The 24,371-nt window shown below is 43.5% G+C and overlaps 1 pseudogene; it reads left to right on the plus strand.

Annotated features, from left to right (window-relative positions):
- Positions 1-22,925, plus strand: part of LOC124047681 — a 48,616-nt pseudogene extending 25,691 nt beyond the window's left edge.
- Positions 22,926-24,371: the final 1,446 nt, after the last annotated feature.

The raw sequence follows: 24,371 nt of genomic DNA on the forward strand, positions 1-24,371 counted from the left end.
CAGGTCCTCTGAGAGAGAGAGAGAGAGAGAGAGAAAGAAAGAAAGAGAGAATTAGAGAGAGCATACTTAAATTCACACAGGACACAGTATAGGACAGGAGAAGTACTCCAGATATAACAAACTGACCCTAGCCCCCCGACACATAAACTACTGCAGCATAAATACTGGAGGCTGAGACAGGAGGGGTCAGGAGACACTGTGGCCCCGTCCGATGACACCCCCGGACAGAGCCAAACAGGAAGGATATAACCCCACCCACTTTGCCAAAGCACAACTCCCACACCACTAGAGGGATATCTTCAACCACCAATTTACCATCCTGAGACAAGGCCGAGTATAGCCCACAAAGATCTCCGCCACGGTACAACCAAAGGGGGGGGCGTCAACCCAGACAGGAAGATCACATCAGTGACTCAACCCACTCAGGTGACGCACCCCTCCTAGGGACGGTATGAAAGAGCCCTAGTAAGCCAGTGACTCAGCCCCTGTAATAGGGTTAGAGGCAGAGAATCCCAGTGGAAAGAGGGGAACAATATCAATAACAATATGGGGACGAGAGAGTTGGGTGTGCTATTTACAGATGGGCTGTGTACAGGTACAGTGATCGGTAAGCTGCTCTGACAGCTGATGCATAAAGTTAGAGAGGGAGATATAAGTCTCCAGCTTCAGTGATTTTTGCAATTCGTTCCAGTCATTGGCAGCAGATAACTGGAAGGAAAGGCAGCCAAAGTAGGTGTTGGCTTTGGGGATGACCAGTGAAATATACCTGCTGGAGCACGTGCTACGGGTGGGTGTGAGCTGGCGGGGCATTACCTAGCAAAGACTTATAGATGACCTGGAGCCAGTGGGTTTGGCAATGAATATGTAGAGAGGGCCAGCCAACGAGAGCATACAGGTCGCAGTGGTGGGTAGTATATGGGGCTTTGGTGACAAAACGGATGGCACTGTGATAGACTACATCCAATTTGCTGAGTAGGGCTGCTGTAGCCCACCCAGACCTAGGACAGCCCAGCCCCACACTCTGGGACTGACTGTGTCTAAACTAAAGCAGCCTGCCTGAGGGCATGGAGGGTCCAGAAGCATTAAACCAGCTAATACAACCGACTGACACCCATTTGGATGCCACTACAGGGCTAAACAGATGAGAGTGTCACATGTTTGCAGTCACAGAAAAGAGACGCACATCCCATCCTGGGGCAAGAACCACATATGCCTCGAGTCTAGATCCTGGTTACAAGTGTCAATGTGCATAGATGGGGCTACTGTCCACTGAGGCCTGCTGGGACTTCAAAGGACATGGCAGGACATTAGCCTCTGATTATGGTGATGACCAGTGACAGTTGATGTTACTATGACACCGAAGCAGTTCAGAGAGGAACATATAAAGGGGGTGCAGGTATCAACTGTGATTTACGTTTGTATCTGGGTGCTGTTTTATGCGACTGAAGGTGTGTGGGGTTTATTTGAGATTTATCTGAAATGTAAAAAAAAAAAAAAATTAATGTGAGGCAAATGATAAAATTTATGGACAACTAAAATCCTCCTTTGAAAAAAGGTTCAGAAAACAATTAAACTGGTAATGGGAATATGAAACTGTGAGGTCATCGTATAACCTGGTTTCACCTCGGCCCTTTGCTCATTTGCAATATGTGTTCATAGTTATTTTCTCTCCCCTTACTGAGTGACAATTACAAAAGCTGTTTTAGTGGCTCACACAAAGGCTCTAGCTTACTTCTCCTCCTCACAAGATCAGCGCAAGAATGTTTAATTTCATTCTCCTCCATCTTTTCATCTCCCACCAGCCTTTTTTCACCAGGCTTTCTCACTGATTAAAAATCATTTTCACGACTAAACTTTTTTCTTCAGCAGCAGTTCTCTCTTTTTTTATCCCTCTTCCTTTCATTGAAAGAGGGGGAAAGGAAAAAGAGAGAGGAAAAATGTAAAGCTGTAATTTTTCCTACAACTGTGTCTGCTGTCCTATTCTTTGCACTGTTCACTTCAGGGCTGAAGAAAAGGGAAAAGAAAGGACCAGTGAATGATAGACCCCGTGAGATAGAGTAGAGGAGGAAGAGAGACCGGGCCCGGCTCCAGTGTTCACACCCTCACTTAATTTATTTGAATTTTTAATCTAATTATTAACTATTTGGGGGATCAGGGGGCTTTGTTGGAGCATTATACGTGTACACTCTACGGCTCCGATATTTCCTCAGGGGCCGAGGATTCTCGCGATATGGGAATGGGCGAGTGACAAAGCCCTTGTCTAAAAATATTTTGTCAAGTCCTTTACATGTCATTCCAACAGTGCTTACATTGGGGCCCATTGAAAGACAACCAGGAGTGCTGCTTTTTCGCCGGGACTTGATTGGCAACTGCAAGCATGCTAAATGCTAATGAGCGCCGGATGGATGGAGTGACCATCAGCAGATTTATTTTTTTTCTTCTATCCTCCTTGTCCCCCCCCCCAAGTAAATGACAATGATTTATATATCGGTTTAGTAGTGTCTTTGTATCAAAGGTTGGTGGTGGGGTTGATTGGCGAGCACCTAGGCGTGTGTGCGCGCACGCTCATTAGGAATGGTTGATGGAATATCCCATGCGTTTCACACGCACACACACACACACACACACACGCTCTGCAATGCGAGGCTATTGGTAGAAAAGGTATGGGTGACACAAAGCCAGGGTGTGTAATTCAATTAGGAAAGGTCCGCCTGCAAATTCACAGCTTTCAAAAGAACAAGGCTTTTGAATGTATTAGTACTTCTCACCACATCCCATTGGAGTATTCTACCATTAACACCCTTCCCCTCTCCTCACTCCTTCCTCCACATTCCCCCACATCCAAATCTTCCTTTTTTCTCTTCCACTTTCATTTCCCTCGAACTGTGTTCAGTGCCTGGGTATCAGTCTCTTCACAGTTTGTTTTTAGTGAACATTAAAAACTAGTAAGTGTACATGGAAATGTAATGACAATTTTGCCCATATAAATTGATTATCAGATCCATCCAAGTGCAATATATTGGAAACTAGTTTAACTCTAGCCCAAATACAGCCCGTGTCCAACTACAACATTAGCTTTGAGTCCAAGTGCTGAATGTGACAGGATCAGATCTGAAACGGTCAGAGAATAGCATTGTTCAGATGAATTCCCTTACTGTAATAGGGTTCTTAGGATTATTACATTTGGGGTAATGGTTAATTGTCATGCAAATGGACATTGTCATTTTTGAACTTATAATGCATCAAATGCTTCTTTGAAAATGATTCATAACATAAGTAATTAATAAAACACAGCTTTAGTGACAACTGATTTTGACTGTTTAGAGCTTTTGGAAAATGAAGCCTCTCCTCCTGACCATTGCCATTCTGCTCGTAAAATGATTACCAACTTCATGTAAAAACTAAAAATTGCTATTGGGTAAACTATCTACTTGAATATAATGTTGAATCTCCCTTCTCCTAAAGTGCTTTAAGAAAGAATTCATACCTCTTGACTTATGCCACATGCTGTGTTAGTCTAAATTTAAAATGGATAACATTTCTCAACCATCTGCAATCAACATCTCATGTCAGTGAAAACATATTTTTTGACATTTTTGCAAATGTAATTGAAAATTATGTGGAAAAATATCAAATTTACATAAGTATTCACACCCCTGAGTCAATACATTGTAGAAGCACGTTTGTCAGATATTACAGCTGTGAGTCTCTGGGTAAGTCTCTCAGAGCTTTCCACACCTGGATTGTGCATTTATTTTAAAAATTATTTTCACGATTCTTCAGGCTCTATCAAATTTGGTTGTTGATCATTGGATAGACAACCATTTTCAGGTCTTACCATATATTTAAGTAGATTTAAGTCAAAACTGTAACTCTGCCACTCAGGAACATTCACTGTCTTCTTTGGTAAGCAACTCCAGTGTAGATTTGGCCTTTGACTTAAATCGCCCAGTGTCTGGTGGAAAGCAGACTGAACCAGGTTTTCCTCTAGGATTTTGCCTTAGCTCCATTCCATTTATTTTTTATCCTGAAAAACTCCCCAGTCCTTAATGATTAAAATAATACCAATAACATGATACAGCCTTGAAAATGCTTGAAAATATGGAGAGTGGTACTCAGAAATGTTTTGTATTGGATTTGCCCCAAACATAACACTTCATATTCAGGACAAAAAGGGAATTGCTTTGCCACATCAATGGGTATATTGATTCAACATCCAAAGTGTAATTAATAACTCATCTATGCTCACTCAAAGAAATATTCAATGTCTGCTTTTTTACCAATCTACCAATAGGTGCCATTTGTCTTTGTGGTTGAATCAATGTTTGAAATTCACTTCTCATCTGAGGGACCTTACAGATAATTATATGTGTAGGGTAGAGAGATGAGGTAGTCATTCAAAAATTATGTTAACACTATTATTGCACACAGAGTGAGTCCATGCAACTGATTGTGACTTTGTACTCATCATGTGGTATAGAAATTCCCTTTTTCAAGACATTTAAGCTTTTCATTTTTTATTCATTTGTAGAAATGTTGAAAAACAATTTCACTTTGACATTGAGATATTGTGTGTAGGCCAGTACCAAAACAAATCTCAAATTGATCCATTTTAAATTCCTGCTGTAACACAACAAAATGTGGAGAAAGTCAAGGGGTGTGTATACTTTCTAAAGGCACTGTCTTAAGATGATTATTCTTTTCAGTTCACGGTTATTGTCCATAATTGTCAGTTATACGATATTTGTGCCAGCCCTATGTAGTACAGCATTATGTCTCTAGGCTGATACTGGGACTGACTGTCTGACTTCCAATCCAACCCATACAGGTGTTCCCATCAATGTGACCCACTTCAAGGAGGGCAAGTCCAAGGACACACCGCTGGACCTCTTCTCCTACCTCAATGAGATGGGGTGAGTCTGACTTTCTCTTACCTCTGTTTTACTCTTAATTTACAATGAGATGGGGTGAGTCTGACTTTCTCTTACCTCTGTTTTACTCTTAATTTACAATGAGATGGGGTGAGTCTGACTTTCTATTACCTCTGTTTTACTCTTAATTTACAATGAGATGGGGTGAATCTGACTTTCTCTTACCTCTGTTTTACTCTTAATTTACAATGAGATGGGGTGAGTCTGACTTTCTCTTACCTCTGTTTTACTCTTAATTTACAATGAGATGGGGTGAGTCTGACTTTCTCTTACCTCGGTTTTACTCTTAATTTACAATGAGATGGGATGAGTCTGACTTTCTCTTACCTCTGTTTTGCTCTTAATTTACAATGAGATGGGGTGAGTCTGACTTTCTCTTACCTCTGTTGTGCTCTTAATTTACAATGAGATGGGGTGAGTCTGACTTTCTCTTACCTCTGTTTTTCTCTTAATTTACAATGAGATGGGGTGAGTCTGACTTTCTCTTACCTCTGTTTTGCTCTTAATTTACAATGAGATGGGGTGAGTCTGACTTTCTCTTACCTCTGTTTTGCTCTTAATTTACAATGAGATGGGGTGAGTCTGACTTTCTCTTACCTATGTTTTGCTCTTAATTTACAATGAGATGGGGTGAGTCTGACTTTCTCTTACCTCTGTTTTTCTCTTAATTTACAATGAGATGGGGTGAGTCTGACTTTCTCTTACCTCTGTTTTACTCTTAATTTACAATGAGATTGAGATTCATTTACTGTCTTACGGCAGTGTTTTAAGCGAAGTGTGGGTGCATTCAGGCGAGAATACAGAAATGACTACTGTACTTAGTGAGAAAGTTTGCTAACAAATGGTTCCATTGTGGTCTCAGAGGGAGGCATGGAGTTGGGAGGATCGACATCGTGGAGAATTGCTTCATCGGGATGAAGTCCAGAAGTAAGGCAATGATGATAAATAAAGGTGTATTGAATAAATAACCTTAGCATTGCTGTGTGAGGGAGAGATGCTCAAAGTCTACTGCTGCAGCTGCGGAGGGGCAGGTATGTGTGAGATGGGAGCGAGCTGAGCAAACAGAGGGAGAGAGAGCTAAAGTAACGTTAGCCAAGCCAATTCGGCTACAGCCAAGACTAGCTAACTTGTAGCAGCCGCAATGTTATCTATCATCCCATATAACCGTGCCTGTCTTGACTGGAGTAGCCTAGAGAATCTAGCTAGCTAGGCTAATTGAGGCAACATGTCGCACTTTCTCCCAACCCCATTCAGATAAAACAGCCTACCTGTTGGTTCCTCCTGGTAGGCTACTTCTCATTTCGATAACTTTTAATTCCGCAATGTTATTCCATCTTGTATTGCATTAGTGAACTCTCACTCCACTTTCTACACATTGAGCCATTTTGATTGGCCAACATAAACAACAAGCTAAGTGAAGTCTGCGCACATCATAAAAACTACATTGAAAAAAGTTTGTCGTTTTATTAAATTAAACATTTGAAATGTCATGGAATATCCTTGATATTTTAATTTAATTTAGAAAAAGCTATTTCAGTGTTAAAATATATTTTTTGCGTCTCACAAAAAGGTAAAATACCAATGTCCCTTCGGATATTCGAAATAACCGTGTACATCCATAATGCATTCACAGATAAGCTAGCGAAGTCATACAGTACCTACTCCCTAATGCATTCACAGATAAGCTAGCAAAGTCATACAGTAGCTACTCCCTAATGCATTCACAGATAAGCTAGCAAAGTCATACAGTACCTACTCCATAAATGCTAACAGTCATGTCATTTCCATTTGTAAAGCTTTCTGCCACACTAGTGCTTTCAGGCAATTGCAGTCATTTTATCTCAGTGCTAAAAAGGGAAACTTGCTATTTCACTTGAATAAAAGTGTCATGGAGGACACAATGAACAAACAACATTATGTGCCTCTCTTTCCTTTCATAGGAAATGTGTTTCTGGTTTGCCTGTAAACTGAGACTCGGTTTGACCTGCATTCACTTAAATGCAGACAGCCCTCACATTTCTCTTTTTGCAGCCACGCATGCTCTCGCTCGCTCACACAAAGACACACAATTGTTCACGGATACACACTCCATCTTGGCAATCGTCCACTCCTCTGCATGACTTCTAATTCCCCTCTCTCCATCAAAAAAACTTCTCAGAAACCTCCCTTATTGCTTCTCTACCGGTGTCACTACAGCATGTTTAGGGGCTGTAAGGGGCCAAGATGTTTGTGGCCTTGTACTGTCAGACAGCATGTCACTCATTCCTCCAGTGGCCCCAGCTGCCTCCGCACTGCCATTCTACTCCTAACAATAACCGGACTGGCAAATTGACTCGCTAACACACTCCGCCTCTGGCGCAGAGTGGCAGGTAGAAATTGGAAAATGGGAAGCCCACTTTTCTCCCCCTTGGCTTCACAAAAGATCAGAGCTTATCTTCTCCACAGAAATGGTAAGAGTGTGAGGTTTGACGGGGGTAAATAACTAGTACATATTGTGTTTGTTGGGGGAATAGGCCACAGTGTTTGCACAAAAGATGCCTGGAAGGATTGAATAGTTGACAGACAATGTGTAATTTATTTGAATGTCTTGGGGAGTGGGGTCAAGAAGGTGTTGGATGGAAATGGTTGTCAAGAATGTTGTCAGTTCTCAACAAAACATTAAATGATGTATGTAAGATGTGTACACCTGTCAACCCTTGTCTGAGCTCTGACCTCTCCGCTATGTGGCGGATCATGTTGTACAGAGGATTTGTAGAGAACTTTGTTGTGATGTTTAAATGGTTTAATTAAAATATAAAAATATTTTATATCTTGTTGTTTTTTCGGACTAGTTAGATTGCTATCAGACCAACTTAAACCGTTATTGTTCCAAGAATGTAGGACTCGTTTAATTTAAAAAACACAATTCTGAAGTGTGTGCGTCTGTGTGAGATTGTGTTGATTGGTATTTTTAATCCATGCTGCTCACAGTGTTTGATTCTTGATCAGAGAAGCATGCAAAGCAGGAAGTATCGTGTCAAATCAGCTTCTAAAGTCCAGTGCGCGCGAGATGGCATTGTCTACAAGATTATTCGAGAGCGCAGAGGATGTGTCCCGCGAGTGGACTGACTTTGGGCGAGAAGAATAATCATTGCCGCAGACCAAAAAGAAAAATGGCTGAATAAAAAAAATATAGAACCTTAAGCAAAGAAACATGGTTGAAATGTGTAAAAACTTTTTTTGTCCACCAAAAATAATCACGTCTTTGTCAAGTTTTCACTCTCAATTTCTCAACTTGCTCTCTCAAGTCTTGGCACCTTTATGTTTCAATTTCTCTTTTTTGTCGATTTGATTTCAGGCGAGTGGGGGGCGAGCTTATAGAGAGGGGCATGTCTGGAAACATTACACTGGAGTGATGGGCAGACTAACAAATGCTTTCCCTTGGCCAGTGTTGTGTGGTTGAGTTTTCTTGGGTGCATGATGTCAAACAGATGCGGTACAGAGACACTTTTTTAGCTTGCTAGCCGGCTTGAACAGTATGCGCCAAATGACTTGCAAAACCCAGCTTAAACTTCTGTAAGAATATTTTGAAGATAAATACACAACGCAGAGGACTAAAAGTCAATAGAGTACTAACGATCAATGGAAATAGTGTTTTTTCTGTAATAGGGGATTAATGGTCAATGGGTCAGAGACATGGGAGGAATTTCAGTCCGGGACTCAAAGCTACATGGCAAGTTCTCATTCGTCCAAATTGTTTATACATTGAGCCTGAAATAGGATACTTGTTATTTGGCCATTGACCCAGTTTTATTGCAAGGAATTCTAATTGGTCAACCACAGGCTAGGTGTAACGGTCTTCGTTGGTGGAAGAAGGTGAGGACCAAAGCGCAGCGTGGTAAGTGTTCATGATTATTTAATAGAACAGAACACTGAATGACAAAAACAACAAGAGACTGAAATGAAACCGAAACAATTCTGTCTGGGGCAGACACAAAACAGAAAACAAACACCCACAACCAAAATGGGGAAGACAGGCTACCTAAGTATGATTCTTAATCAGAGACAACGAGCGACACCTGCCTCTGATTGAGAACTATACTAGGCCAAACACATAGAAATATAACAACATAGAAAAAGGACAGACTACCCACCCCAACTCACGCCCTGACCAACCTAACACAAATACATAAAAAAGGAACTAAGGTCAGAACGTGACGCTAGGGTTGGGTTATAAAACTTTGTTCTGTGGAGAGAATCAATGGAGGAGAGAATCACTGAGGACAGGGGAAAATGAACCATCTACTTCCCAACATAACATCCATGATTTGTCCTCTTTGAATAAACCTATTTTTCTCCCCTTGATTTGCTTTGGGGTCTGCGTTATTGAAGAATAACATCAACTGCTAACACTTCATACATAAGCAATATAATAATGGCATTTACATTACATTACATTTAAGTCATTTAGCAGACGCTCTTATCCAGAGCGACTTACAAATTGGTGCATTCACCTTATGACATCGAGTGGAACAGTCACTTTACAATAGTGCATCTAGATCTTAAAGGGGGGGGGTGAGAGGGATTACTTATCCTATCCTAGGTATTCCTTAAAGAGGTGGGGTTTCAGGTGTCTCCGGAAGGTGGTGATTGACTCCGCTGTCCTGGCGTCGTGAGGGAGTTTGTTCCACCATTGGGGGGCCAGAGCAGCGAACAGTTTTGACTGGGCTGAGCGGGAGCTGTACTTCCTCAGTGGTAGGGAGGCGAGCAGGCAAGAGGTGGATGAACGCAGTGCCCTTGTTTGGGTGTAGGGCCTGATCAGAGCCTGGAGGTACTGAGGTGCCGTTCCCCTCACAGCTCCGTAGGCAAGCACCATGGTCTTGTAGCGGATGCGAGCTTCAACTGGAAGCCAGTGGAGAGAACGGAGGAGCGGGGTGACGTGAGAGAACTTGGGAAGGTTGAACACCAGACGGGCTGCGGCGTTCTGGATGAGTTGAAGGGGTTTAATGGCAGAGGCAGGGAGCCCAGCCAACAGCGAGTTGCAGTAATCCAGACGGGAGATGACAAGTGCCTGGATTAGGACCTGGCACCGGAGGAGATGGCTACTGTTTTACAGGCTCGACGACATGGATAACATACAGTTGGCTGGGTTTTCTGTGCATCGGCAAGAACAGCTGTCTCCAGTAAAACAAGGTGGCGGTCTGTGTCTTTGTCATTAAAGGCTGGTGCACAAAATCTAATATTATTGAAGTCTTGAGGTTTTGCTCGCCTGCGGTAGAGTATCTCATGATAAGCTGTAGACCACACTATTTACCAAGAGAGTTCACATTTTTTGTAGCTGTCTATTTACAACCACAAACCGATGCTGGCACGAAGACCACACTCAACAAGCTGTATAAGGCCATAAGCAAATACAAAATTGCTAATCCAGTGGCGGCGCTCCTAGTGACTTGGGACCCCCTACTGGGAAACTTAAATCCATTTTACCTCATTTCTACCAGCATGTTACATGTGCAACCAGAGAAAAACAAAACTCTAGACCACCTTTACTCCACACACAGAGACGCGTACAAAGCCCTCCCTCTCCCTCCATTTGGCAAATCTGACCATGACTCTATCCTCCTGATTCCTGCTTACAAGCAAAAACTAAAGCAGGTAGTACTAGTGACTCACTCAATACGGAAGTGGTCAGATGACGTACATGCTAAGCTACAGAACTGTTTTTCTAGCACAGACTAGAATATGTTCCGGGATTCTTCCGATGGCATTGAGGAGTACACCACATCAATCACTGGCTTCATCAATAAGTGCATCAATGACATCGTCCCCACAGTGACCGTACGTAAAAACCCCAGCCAAAAGCCATAGATTACAGGCAACATCCGCACTGATCTAAAGGGTAGAGCTGCAGCTTTCAAGGAGAAGGACTCTAATCCAGAAGTTTAGAAGAAATCCTGCTATGCCCTCCAACGAACCATCAAACAGGCAAAGCTTCAATACAGGACTAAGATTGAATCGCACTACACCGGCTCTGACAGGGCTGCATGTTGAGAGCTTCAAGTTCCTTGGTGTCCACATCACCAACGAACTGTCATGGTCCAAATACACCAAGACAGTTGTGAAGAGGGGACGCCAACACCTATTCCCCCTCAGGAGAATTGAAATATTTGGCATAGGTACTCATAGTTCTACAGCTGCACCATGGTTGCATCACCGCCTGATATGGCAACTGCTCGGCCTCCGACTGCAAGGCACTACAGAGGGTAGTGCGTACGGCCCTGTACCTCACTTGGGCCAAGCTTCCTGCCATCCAGGACCTCTATACCAGGCGTGTCAGAGGAAGGTCCTGAAAATGTTCAAAAACTCCAGCCACCCGAGTCATAGACTGTTCTCTCTGCTACCGTACGGCAAGCGGTACCGGGGCGCCAAATCTAGGTCCAAAAGGCTTCTAAACAGCTTCTACCCCCAGGCCATAAGACTCCTGAAGATCTAGTCAAATTGTTACCCAGACTATTTGCAGTAGAGGTCGACCGATTAATTGGAATGGCCGATTAATTTGGGCCGATTTCAAGTTTTCATAACAATCCGAAATCTGTATTTTTGGGCGCCGATTTCAGATTATTAAAATATATATATATTTTGATTTAAATACCTTTTATTTAGCTAGGCAAGTCAGTTAAGAACACATTCTTATTTTTGATGACTGCCTAGGAACTGGGTTAACTGCCTTGCTCAGCTCAGGGGATCCAATCTTGCAACCGCACAGTTAACTAGTCCAACGCACTAACCATTGCACTCCACGAGAAGCCTGCCCGTTACACAAATGCAGAAGAAGCCAAGGTAAATTGCTAGCTAGCATTCAACGTATCATAATCACTAGTTATAACTACTGATCCAGTTCAGCAGGCAATATTAACCAGGCGAAATTGTGTCATTTCTCTTGCGTTCATTGCACGCAGAGTCAGGGTATATGCAACAGTTTGGGTTGCCTGGCTCATTGCGAACTAATTTGCCAGCATTTTACGTAATTATGACATATATTCAAGGTTGTGCAATGTAACAAGAATATTTCAACTTAGGGATGCCACCCGTTAGATAAAATACCGAACGGTTCCGTATTTCACTGAAATAATAAACGTTTTGTTTTCAAAATGGTAGTTTCTGGATCATATTAATGACCAAAGGCTTGTATTTCTGTATGTTATAAAGTTATAATTAAGTCTGATTTGGTAGAGCAGTATGACTGAGCAACAGCAGGCCCGTAATCATTCATTCAAACAGCACTTTCATGCGTTTTGCCATCAGCTCTTCGCAAGCACAGCGCTGTTTATGACTTCAAGCCTATCAGCCTAATGGCTGGTGTAACCAATGTGAAATGGCTAGCTAGTTAGCTGGGTGTGAGCTAATACTGTTTCAAATGTCACTCGCTTGTAGATTTGGAGTAGTTATTCTCCTTGCGCTGCAAGGGCCGTGGCTTTTGTGGAGCGATGGGTAACGATGCTTCGAGTGTGGCTGTTGTCTATGTGTTCCTGGTTCAAGCCCAGGTAGGGGCGAGGGGGGGACGGAAGCTATACTGTTACACTGCAATACTATAGTGCCTATAGGAACATCCAATAGTCAAAGGTATATGAAATACAAATGGTATAGAGAGAAATAGTCCTATAAATACTATATTGACTAAAACCTCTTACCTTGGAATATTGAAGTCTCATGTTAAAAGGAACCACCAACTTTCATATGTTCTTATGTTCTGAGCAAGAAACTTAAACGTTAGCTTTTTACATGGCACATATTTTACATGGCACACATTTTTACATGGCACATATTACTTACTTCTCCAACACTTTGTTTTTGCATTATTTAAACCAAATTGAACATGTTTCATGATTTATTTGAAGCTAAATTGATTTTATTGATGTTTTATATTAAGTTAAAATAAGTGTTAATTACGTATTGTTGTAATTGTCATTATTACAAATAAAATAAATAAGAATCGTCCGATTAATCGGTATCGGCTTTTTTGGTCCTCCAATAATTGGTATCGGCATTGAAAAATCAGAATCGGTGGACCTCCAATTTGCAGTGCCCCCCCCCACTTTACAACACTGCTACTGTGTTGCCATCTATGCATAGCCACTTTAATAACTCTACCTACATGTACATACTACCTCAATTAACCGGTACGCCCCTGTATATAATCTCACTATTGTTATAGAACTGCTGCTCTTTAACTAATTTGATTTAATTACTTGTTACTTTTGTCTGTAAGTCGCTCTGGATAAGAGCGTCTGCTAAATGACTTAAATGTAAAATGTAAATGTCTCTTATTATTATCCATACTTTTTGAAACTGCATTGTTGGTTTAGGGCTCGTAAGTAAGCATTTCACTGACCTGTTGTATTTGGGGCATATGGCTAAGAAAAATGTGATTTGATTTTACATTTATGTAACGTTTATAAATAAGGCCTCAGGTTCTTAGAGTGGGGCATTAGCCTAATCTATTGAGTACAGAAAGACACAGATCGAATTAAATGTAGTATGGAGTTCTAGGACTGAATCACACCTTAAAATGACAATGCATGTTTTACACAAAAGTCTCAGTTGGGTCTAGGTGTTTAACAGTGTGTGGGAACTAACCGAGTCGATGAGTGTGTACAGGGACTGGACATCGCTGAGTGCCGAGTAGAGGTGCAAGCTCAGACAAACAGTCTAGTCCAGGGCTGTCCAACCCTCTTCCTGGAGATCTATAGTCCTGTGGGTTTTCAGTCCAACCCTAATTTAACACACCTGATTCTACTAATAAGCTGCTCAACAAGACCTTAACTAGCTGAATCAGATATGCTAAATTAGGGTTGGACTGAAAACCTACAGGATAGTAGATCTCCAGAAAGAGGGTTTGGAAGCCCTGGTCTAGCCCATCCCTGCCTCGGTCTGGGGAGCACCACATATCTGAGGTGAGTGTGAGAGAGAGAGAGTGGTCACAAAACACTGCACTAAATCACACACAAGCAAAGTGAGGCCTTTAATACAGGGGGTATACATACTGAATAGACTCATACACATAAATGTATATTTCCTCCACTACACACAAATGTGCATATATAGACCCATTACGCACGCTCTCATGTGCAACAAACATACACAGAGAGATTATGAGTGTGTCCACTGTGATCCAGGGTGGAGGAATATCATCTGGTTGTCGCCAGGCATGGTGTTGGCACAGCGAAAGCTTGAGGATCACACTGAAACGAATCACTGTCAACACCTCCTCCCACTGGTCTGGTAACTAGGCCAACACAACAGGTACAAGCCATTGGGGCAGATGGGGGATACATATGTGCGGAGTTGTGTAAGGCACAAGATGAGTTAGGGAACACCCATGACCCCAAAAGCCTTAGAAGAAAGTTATGTCAAGGTCAAAGGTGGCTCACAGGTCCAAACTTGGCATCCTCTGCCTCATAGGTGTAGTGGTCCAGGGTGATGAAGTAAAAGCCTGACTCCACCTTGTCAGACATACATGTTCTCTACACACACACAGCCCTTTAACCAACAATGCAGGTAAGAAAAATAAGCGTTGAGAACATTTACTAAATATACTGAAGTACACAAAGAAATTAAAATAAATTAAAAAGCAACAATAAAATAACAGTAACGTGGCTATATACAGGGGGTACCAGTACAGAGTCAATGTGCGGGGTACAGGTTAGTCGAGGTAATTGAGGTAATATGTACATGTAGGCAGAGGTAAAGTGACTATGCAAAGATAATAAATAGTAGCAGCAGCATATAAATGGGGGGTCAACGCAAATGGTCCAGGTAGCCATTTGGTTTGCTGTTCAGGAGTCTTATAGCTTGGTGGTAGAAGCTGTTTAGAAGCCTTTTGGACCTTGGCACTCCTGTACCGTTTGCTATGTGCTAACAGAGAGAACAGTCTATGAATAAGGTGGCTGGAATCTTTGACAATTTTTAGGGCCTTCCTCTGACACCGCCTGGTATAGAGGTCCTGGATGGCAGGAAGCTTGGCCCCAGTGATGTACTGGGCCGTACGCACTGCCCTCTGTAGTGCCTTGTGGTCTGTAGTGCCATGTGTACCTTAACGCATTAAAAAGAACCATGGACACTTACCACGCCGCGTATTGGTCCTCTGATCCGTTTCGCCTCTCCTCTTTGGAAGAAGAGGAGGAAATTCATTACAGCGTTGGACTAGTTAACCGTAAGGTTGCAAGATTGAATCCCTGACAAGACAAGGTAAAAATCTGTCGTTCTGCCAATGAACAAGGCAGTTAACCCACCGTTCCTAGGCAGTCATTTAAAATAAAAATGTGTTCTTAACTTACTTGCCTAGTTAAATAAAGATTCAATCATTAACAATTAATAATAATAAGAAATAAATCAGCGTCCAAAATTACCGATTTCCGATTGTTATGAAAATTTGAAATCGGCCCTAATTAATCGGCCATTCCGATTAATCGGTCGACCTCTACTCCATACAGTGTCAAAGTACCAGTAATGATTAAACTCTCAATACCACTAATGATTAAGTTACCGGGGTGATTGATAGAAGTCATGGTTACATGCAGGAAGTCACCAGAGTGCTGTGCATAGATTAGAGCCAACAACTTCCCCACCAAGGTAGGCTGCTAAAGGAGGGACGGCTCATAATAATGGCTGGAATGGCGCGAATGTAATGGCATCAAACACATGGAAACCATGTTAAATGTATTTGATAACGTTCCACTTATTCCGCTCCAGCCATTACCAGGAGCCCATTCTCCCCAAATAAGGTGCCACCAACCTCCTGTGTTGCCCACCACATAGTGAACCTGGGCCTGTAGCGAGCGAATGGTTAGAGGTAATTCTATTTTATTGTAACTGCACAAAAATTGCCAGAGTAAAAGTAATCAAATATGTATTTTAAATAGACTATCTCAAAGGATAGCCAGCAGCATACCACCCTGCATCCCACTGCTGGCTTGCTTATGAAGCGAAGTAGGGTTGGTCCCTAGATGGGAGACCAGATACTGCTGGAAGTGGTAATGGAGGGCCAGTAGGAAGCACTCTTTCCTCTGGTCTAAAAAACATCCCAATGCCACAGGGCAGTGATTGTGGACATTGCCTTGTGTAGGGTGCCGTCTTTCGGATGGGACGTTAAACAGGTGTCCCGACTCCCTTTGGTCACTATAGAGCCCATGGCACTTATCGTAAGAGTAGGGATGTTTACCCTGGAGACATGGCTAAATTCCCAATTTGGCCCTCATACCATCACGGTAACCTAATCATACCCAGCTTACAATTGGCTCATTCATCTCCCCTGTAACTATTCCCCATGTCGTTGCTGTAAATTAGAATGTGTTCTCAGCCAACTTACCTGGTGTGGGAAAATAAGGGGAAAATAAAAAAGGATGGAGTGAGGGTCTTCCCTGCCTCTCCCTCCCAGTCATGCAGGTCTTCACATTTCTCCTTCCATACTAACCCCTCGTTAACGTAGCTCGCTAGCTACAATACTCTTAGTAAAATCCAAAGATACTAGTAATTTGTGGTTAAACGTGAACTATGTTAGCGAGCTGCTACCTGACGCTGACATGCCTAATCAATAGCCTTCTTTAATAACAGAAGACCAAATAACTAGCCAACTACTTGCATTTCAATATTCAATATTCAAAATCATAGTTAGGTTCTCTACTGAAAAAACGTTTGCACTTACCTTCTTATTGTCAAACATCGTTCCTACTTCACCATCCCCTTGCCTTTCACCGTCAAAATCCGGTTTCCACTAGATAACACAACCACAAAGTAAAAATTTGCTTTAATGGTAAAAATAAAATAAAAATTAAGAAAACTACATTTAGCTTTTTGGTCTTGATTAAACGTTAGGGTTAGGCATAAGGTTACCAGTGTTGTTAGGGTTGTGTTTAATAAAAAATATACATTTTTGAAATAAGCTGGGTTTAGCCATAATAATAATTCATTTGTGGCTGTGTTCACTAATGACGACCATGCTCATTGGCTAGAATTTTGACCTGTAATAAAATTATAGTTAAAGATTGCAGTTGCAAGAGCAAGATTCGTTGTTTTTTTTTTGTCTAGAGAAATTAATGTGGGGATGCGATGTATTTATTAGAGCGCAGTAACTTCTAAGTCTTGACATGTATTAAGTATCTCTGCAAAACAAAAATCTCTGCTCTCGATGTTAATAGTTTGCGTGTGGCAATGATGTTGAGCTCCCTCAGTCACACCTGCAACGTGTTCAATGTGCGCGCTCCCGCTGCCTGTGCGCTCGAAGGAAACCATCCTCTGCTCGCTCGACCACATTTTACGTTCTCGACCACTGGCTCTCCAGTGTTTGCTTGTTCAAAGACGTTTCATCTTGTTCCACAGCGCCATCTCGCGCGCAATAGACTGATTTGACAGCATAAGGAAGCAATTTAAGTGTGTGTGCGTGAGTGGGCTATACGCCCAAAGGCATGTACCAGCTCAGCCGAGGTTGGGTTAATGCTTAGTCTTAACCCATCTAACCCTCGAGCAGATTTGGTCTAGAAACAGAGAAACTGTTTAAAAGATTAATGCCTGGAAATCACTGGCCTTTTGTCTGCCTAAATTGAACCGTAGTTTGTTTAGGTATAATATTATAACACTTGAGTTTGGGATGCTGAAGATCAATTGGGTTAGAGGGCAGTTTGAACTGTTTTATCAGATGGTAACAGTGGAAATCTCCCGATTTTTGTCCTCTTTGCCCTCGCAACAAAACCCAGACTTAGTGGCTCAGATTGCCACTTTTGAGGTTTAGATGATTATCAGGTTTGCTGTTCTCTTTTGGGCTGGCGGTGCTGTGTAAATGCTTCTCAATTTTCAGATGATGTTTGGGTCCCCCACCCCTTCTCACCTTCAGGTAGGCTACATCTAAGACAAGAATTGTAAAGGACAGAAAGGTACTCTTTTAACAACACGCAAAATAAAGTGCCCATCCACAGATGTGAAATCAAAGAGACTGAAGTATTGGAAAAGGATGAAGGGCTTCCACCACAGGAATATCATCCTTCAATCTGTCCTGATAATGCTGCCTATACATGCAAAGCGTAGTTGATTAAACAGAGATGTCCCAGTGGTTTAGCATATTTGAATGGAATTATTTGAACAGAGAAACATATGAACTCTGCTCTTCTTTCCTCTGCTCCTGTCTCTTTTTTTGGCCTTCCCTTCTTCTCCTTTACCTCAAGACAAACCGCTGAGTGACTGCTTCATTTCTCTTGTCACTCCCCCCTCTGTCCCCATCAACAGTGCAATAGGGGTAAATTGCAGGGTAGGGAGAGCCCAGGTCCTAGATTTGGGCAGGCGGGGGCTTCCTACCCTGTCATTTGACCACGACAGGCTCATTCTGACTGGGGTGAGATACAGTGGTGCTGGCCTGTCTGCCTGCCACAGTGGAGGAGGGTGAAGATGGCTGGTGCCTATTACAGCTGTCTGATTTGAGTTGGTCCTGGAAGGACGGATGATGAGGTTATCTTGGACACAGGAAACGCCATGGCCCTCTTCTGATAATTCCCCCCCCCCCCCAAGTTCTGATGGAGTGGAAGACAAGGTATGCTTTATATGTCCACGCGAGATACAAATGTCTTCTGCTTTTTATCCAACCCCCCGATATGCATACATCCATCGGACAGTTTATTAGGTACACCAATCTATACTGATAAAATATATAAATACAAAACACAGATTTGTTTACATCCCTGTTACTGAACATTTCTCATTTGCCAAGATAATCCATCCACCTGACAGGTGTGGCATATCAAGAAGCTGATTAAACAGCATGATCATTACACAGGTGCACCTTGTGCTGGGAACAATAAAAGGCCACTCTAAAATGTGCAGTGTGGAATTGACATGGTGACTGCAGGAATGTCCACCAGAGCTGTTGCCAGAGAATTGAATGTTAATTTCTATTCCATAAACTGCTTTCAACGTCATTTTAGAGAACTTGGCAGTACGTCCAACCGGCCTCACAACTGGAGGCCACGTGTAACCACGCCAGCCCTGGACCTCCACATCAGTCTTCTTCACCTGCGGGATCGCCTTTGTCCGCCGCCATCCAGGAGGCACCATCCGGTACCACGCTCACCTGGACTTGGAGACCTTCACCATGGGCCGAGAGGTCAGGAGGATCAAACAGGGCCTGGCTGTCAAGTTCTCTGAGATGCTTTACAACGGTACATTTGGAGAATACCGCAAGTAAAACCCCAAACATTAAAACAATGCTCACAGAACATTCAGCATTGGTGGAATCACTTCATATGGAGGGGTGGGCAGGGTTCTTTTCTCTCCTAGAACACACACACAATGATTGGTCAAAAACGGTCTCTATCCAGCCTTATATAACTTTCCCTTGCTTTCAAATCCCCTGACATTGATGATAAATAGGTAAAGTTGCGCAAAATACATAACAATGTGTAGTACCCACCTGTCATGGATGATGAATGGCAGACAGCAGCGATTTTGTGCCAGAACACCTCACACAGTGGTGATCACGGTGATTGACAGGTGAGGAATGACTGTGTCACTAGAAGTTGTGTGTTCAAATCAAATCAAATCAAATCTTATTTATATAGCCCTTCGTACATCAGCTGATATCTCAAAGTGCTGTACAGAAACCCAGCCTAAAACCCCAAACAGCAAGCAATGCAGGTGTAGAAGCACGGTGGCTAGGAAAAACTCCCTAGAAAGGCCAAAACCTAGGAAGAAACCTAGAGAGGAACCAGGCTATGTGGGGTGGCCAGTCCTCTTCTGGCTGTGCCGGGTGGAGATTATAACAGAACATGGCCAAGATGTTCAAATGTTCATAAATGACCAGCATGGTCGAATAATAACAAGGCAGAACAGTTGAAACTGGAGCAGCAGCACAGTCAGGTGGACTGGGGACAGCAAGGAGTCATCATGTCAGGTCGTCCTGGGGCACGGTCCTTGGTCTCAGGTCCTCCGAGAGAGAGAAAGAAAGAGAGAATTAGAGAGAGCATATGTGGGTTGGCCAGTCCTCTTCTGGCTGTACCGGGTGGAGATTATAACAGAACATGGCCAAGATGTTCAAATGTTCATAAATGACCAGCATGGTCAAATAATAGTAAGGCAGAACAGTTGAAACTGGAGCAGCAGCATGGCCAGGTGGACTGGGGACAGCAAGGAGTCATCATGTCAGGTAGTCCTGGGGCATGGTCCTAGGGCTCAGGTCCTCCGAGAGAAAGAAAGAAGGAGAGAATTAGAGAACGCACACTTAGATTCACACAGGACACCGAATAGGACAGGAGAAGTACTCCAGATATAACAAACTGACCCTAGCCCCCCGACACAAACTACTGCAGCATCAATACTGGAGGCTGAGACAGGAGGGGTCAGGAGACACTGTGGCCCCATCCGAGGACACCCCCGGACAGGGCCAAACAGGAAGGATATAACCCCACCCACTTTGCCAAAGCACAGCCCCCACACCACTAGTGTGTTGTGTATCTCTGTGACTGAATGACTGGGCCAAGCTGCCTGTACGCCTGGCTCAGGTACAGCGAGAGGGCAGGGATGTTCATGAAATCAAGTGTCCCTTTATCTAGCATCTTATTCCTTATTTCCTTGTTGTCCCCAGGTTTCTGGTACAGTCCGGAGTGTGAGTTTGTCCGGCACTGCATAGACAAGTCCCAGGAGAGTATGGAGGGCAAGGTGCAGCTGTCTGTCTTCAGGGTAGGGCGGCAGGGTAGCCTAGTGGTTACAGCATTGGGCTAGTAACTGAAAGGTTGCAAGTTCAAATCCCTGAGCTGACAAGATACATCTGTCGTTCTGCCCCTGAACAAGGCAGTTAAACCCACTGTTCCTAGGCTGTCATTGAAAATAGGAATTTGTTCTTAACTGATTTGCCTAGTGAAATAAAACATTTTTTAAAGGGGCAGGTCTACATCTTGAGTCGCCCAAATGGGCCGTGAGTCGCAACAGGAACTGGTCAGGTCAAGACCTATAGCATTGTGTGTATGTATGCCCATTATCTCTGGATATGGGTACAGTATAATCAGTTCAGTGCATATATGCGGTGTCTCCATTGTTTGCTCTGGTCACTTGCCCTTATCCTCCACTGACCCCACACCAACAATAAATGGACACTGGCTACAATGACATCAGAGAGTAGAGCAGGGGTGTCAAGCTCAATTTCTGGAGGCTCCTCTCATCCCCAACCCCCCCAGAGTCATTTCAGGCCCCTGACCCCCTGTGCCCTTTATGCCCCCTGGGCTGGCTCAGTGCTGACCAAAGCAAAGCCCCCATATGCCTCTTTCCATCTCCCTGCCACCGCTAATGGCATTTCCAGCCAATGGAGAGGAGAGCTCTGCTTTTAGGGCCAAAGCACAGGTTTCATTCTAGTTAAGCAGGGGGAGGTGTGCAACTGAGAGCTTGACCGCTCTCTCTCATACACACACGCACACAATCACTCTCACACGCACAAACTCGCTCTCTGTCTCTCTCTCTCTTTCTCTCACACACACACACACACACACACACACACACACACACACACACACACACACACACACACACACACACACACACACACACACACACACACACACACACACACACACACACACACACACACACACACACACACACATATTCCTGCTGGAAGTGTGGCTCAGGGGGACTTGACGTCAGGGTGACTGAGTGTTGGGTTGCACTAGAGGAGTCCTTAGAGGCACTATTCTGAGGCAACAGATGGGCTGAGTGTCCTGTGAAGGATCCCATTGTGGCCCAAAGTCCACCTGAAGAACCGCCCCGCTCTCACTCACATGCATCATTCCACCCTCCAACCCCAGGCTTAGACTGTAAGACCATGGCGTCCGGCTCCCTGTGTCTTCTCAACAATGTCATTAATACAGTGGTACGGCACCACACACACACTGCGTTGGTCTGGGACAAATATCACAAAGTTGACTGCTAGGTGTTTGGCGGTCAATTAGACCACAGGGCCTTTCTGTGTATTCACCTTCTGGAAACCATCTTCCACAGCCATTCAACGTCTCATAGACTGCACTCATAAGATGGTAGTTAGTTAGACAGGGAGCTTTGTTTTGAGAGTTGATGATGGCATCTTCTTTTTTTTCTTCCTGTCGCGTTTATTCTGTTCTTTGATTTCCTCCAGTGCGGTGTGTCTCCGAAGGATGAGTGCAGGTCTTAGATTAGCAGCTTGGGCCCAGTGGAGGAGGAGCAGAGGGTGGGAGGGGGTCAGCGCTGCAGGTAGAAATGACTGTAATTACATAGAGCACATACACACTCTCTCTCACACCTTTACAAATACACACAGAGAAGGAGAAAGGACCGAGCCACAAGAGGCCTATATAATAGAAGATGTTCACAGGCACCATGGTTACATCACAGGAGTTGCTTACAAAAGAGTGGTTACAGACAGAAAAACATCAGGTTAAATCCATTTCCTCTACATTTAATCTACTTTGGAGTTGATACACAACTGGGATTTTGTCTACAAATGACTTGTGTGCCTGTTTGTCTGTGTGTTTGTGATTTCAGAGGAAAAAACAACCACAAACATTAAGAGCAAATGCATTGAGACAAATCGATTTGACATTTTACATAGAGTGGAACATCAATGATACAATTATTCCTGTGGTTAATAATGTAATTCATCATCCTACGTCTCCTGTGGGCTAGACGGGTGTTGAATCACTTGTTCAGCTTAGAATGAGCAGTTGTATGAGCTATTTCCCAACCACATGAGCTTACACACTAACTTATCTTGTACCCCCAGTCTTTTCCCCGGTATGGACGTGCAGGGAGACTACGAACCGTGTGACGCCTCTGGATTCATCAAGATCAACGCTGTCAGGCCTGTGTCCAAAGAAGTTGAATATTTTCAAGAAGGCTTCTTGAGTGTTAACCACATGTTTTGTTGTCAATGAACTCTTTCTCTGTCTCTCTCACTACAGGCTAAGGGAGCACCACCGTTTGCAGGGTGAAGCTCGCTCCAAGCACTAGGCAGTCAGACTTGGACCATCTTCTCTCTTTCTCCACTGTGTCTTCAGCAGCTTTAGACTTCCCAACATTTACTCTCTCACCCATCTTGCCTTTCCAGAGTAGTTCTCTAGTTGAATATCTCATATTAGGAGGTGTTACGATTGCTGCCACACTTTAATGTTGTGTGAGAGTAAATTCAAATGCTTACATTGGTTCAGTATATTTGATGTGCTGTTTTGGCACAGAACAGTCATATCAGGCCTCATATGAGAAAAAGGACACACTTAAACTAATTTCAGTAATTCAGGGCTACATGTGTAAGACTTTGTTTGTAGATGTTCTGTGATGGGGTTGATGGTATCAGGGAATTATATGAAGCTGTTGTCTAATGGGAGGTTGGTTGGTTGCACTGGTGTGATTGGGCCTTGTTGCTAGGCTAGCTGCCATCTACTGTAGTGGAAGTGATGAGGCTATTTCAGAGCTGTGATGGCACAGCTGGAGTGGAAGGAGAGGTCAATTGGCTGTAGATGTAGACCATGCTCAGCATGTGTGCTCTGTTCATCCAAGCTGCGTATGGACAGACAGCCTGGAAGGGTGCTCATACACTGAGTGTGCAAAACATTTCCATGACATAAACCTGACCAGGTGAAAGCTATGATCCCTTATTAATGTCACTTGTTAAATCCACATCAATCAGTGTAGATGAAGGGGAGGAGACAGGTTAAATAAGGATTTTTAAGCCTTGTGACAAGGTATGGTAGTAGTGTCAGGCGCACCGGTTTAAGTGTGTCAAGAACTGCAACGCTGCTGGGTTTTTCACGCTCAACAGTTTCCTGTGTGCATCAAGAATAGTCCTCTACCCAAAGGACATCCAGCTAAGTTGACACAACTGAGAAGCTTTGGAGTCAACATGGCCCAGCATCCCTGTGGAATTCTTTCGACACCTTGTAGAGTCAATACCCCAATGAATTATTGCAGTTAAATTATGACTTCTCTCTGAGTCTCTCCAGTGACATAGATGTGCGTGTCTCACTGCAGAATTCATGTTAAACGGTTGAATTTAAACAAACTGCTTTTAAAGTAAGTGTTTTTAAAGTAAGGCCGGCCTGAGGTAGACCCAGGATGGAGCCCTCCTGCTGGGCCTAATGGCCGGTGGTGGATCCACGGGTTCTTTCAGTCCCACCAGAACCCCTCAGCCCTGCTCAATTACACTGCAGGCGTCTCAGTCTGCCTGGTCAATTACTAGCTAGCCCTGGCATTGAGAGACATGTGCATACGTTCAGCAGGTTGCCTGTAATCACTGGCCTTTGGGGTGGGGGGAGGGAGAAGGGGGGAATTGCTTGTGCAGAAAATGAAGTATTCAGATTAGCCAGTGAAGCTGAAGGAGAAAGGATGGTATGGTAGTACGACTGTCACTCTCAATCTGTGGTCTGTTTGTGGGAGCTCAGTATAGCTCTGTGTAAGGGG

Source organism: Oncorhynchus gorbuscha, linkage group LG11 (assembly GCF_021184085.1).
Source record: "Oncorhynchus gorbuscha isolate QuinsamMale2020 ecotype Even-year linkage group LG11, OgorEven_v1.0, whole genome shotgun sequence".
Classification (NCBI taxonomy): Eukaryota; Metazoa; Chordata; class Actinopteri; order Salmoniformes; family Salmonidae; genus Oncorhynchus; species Oncorhynchus gorbuscha.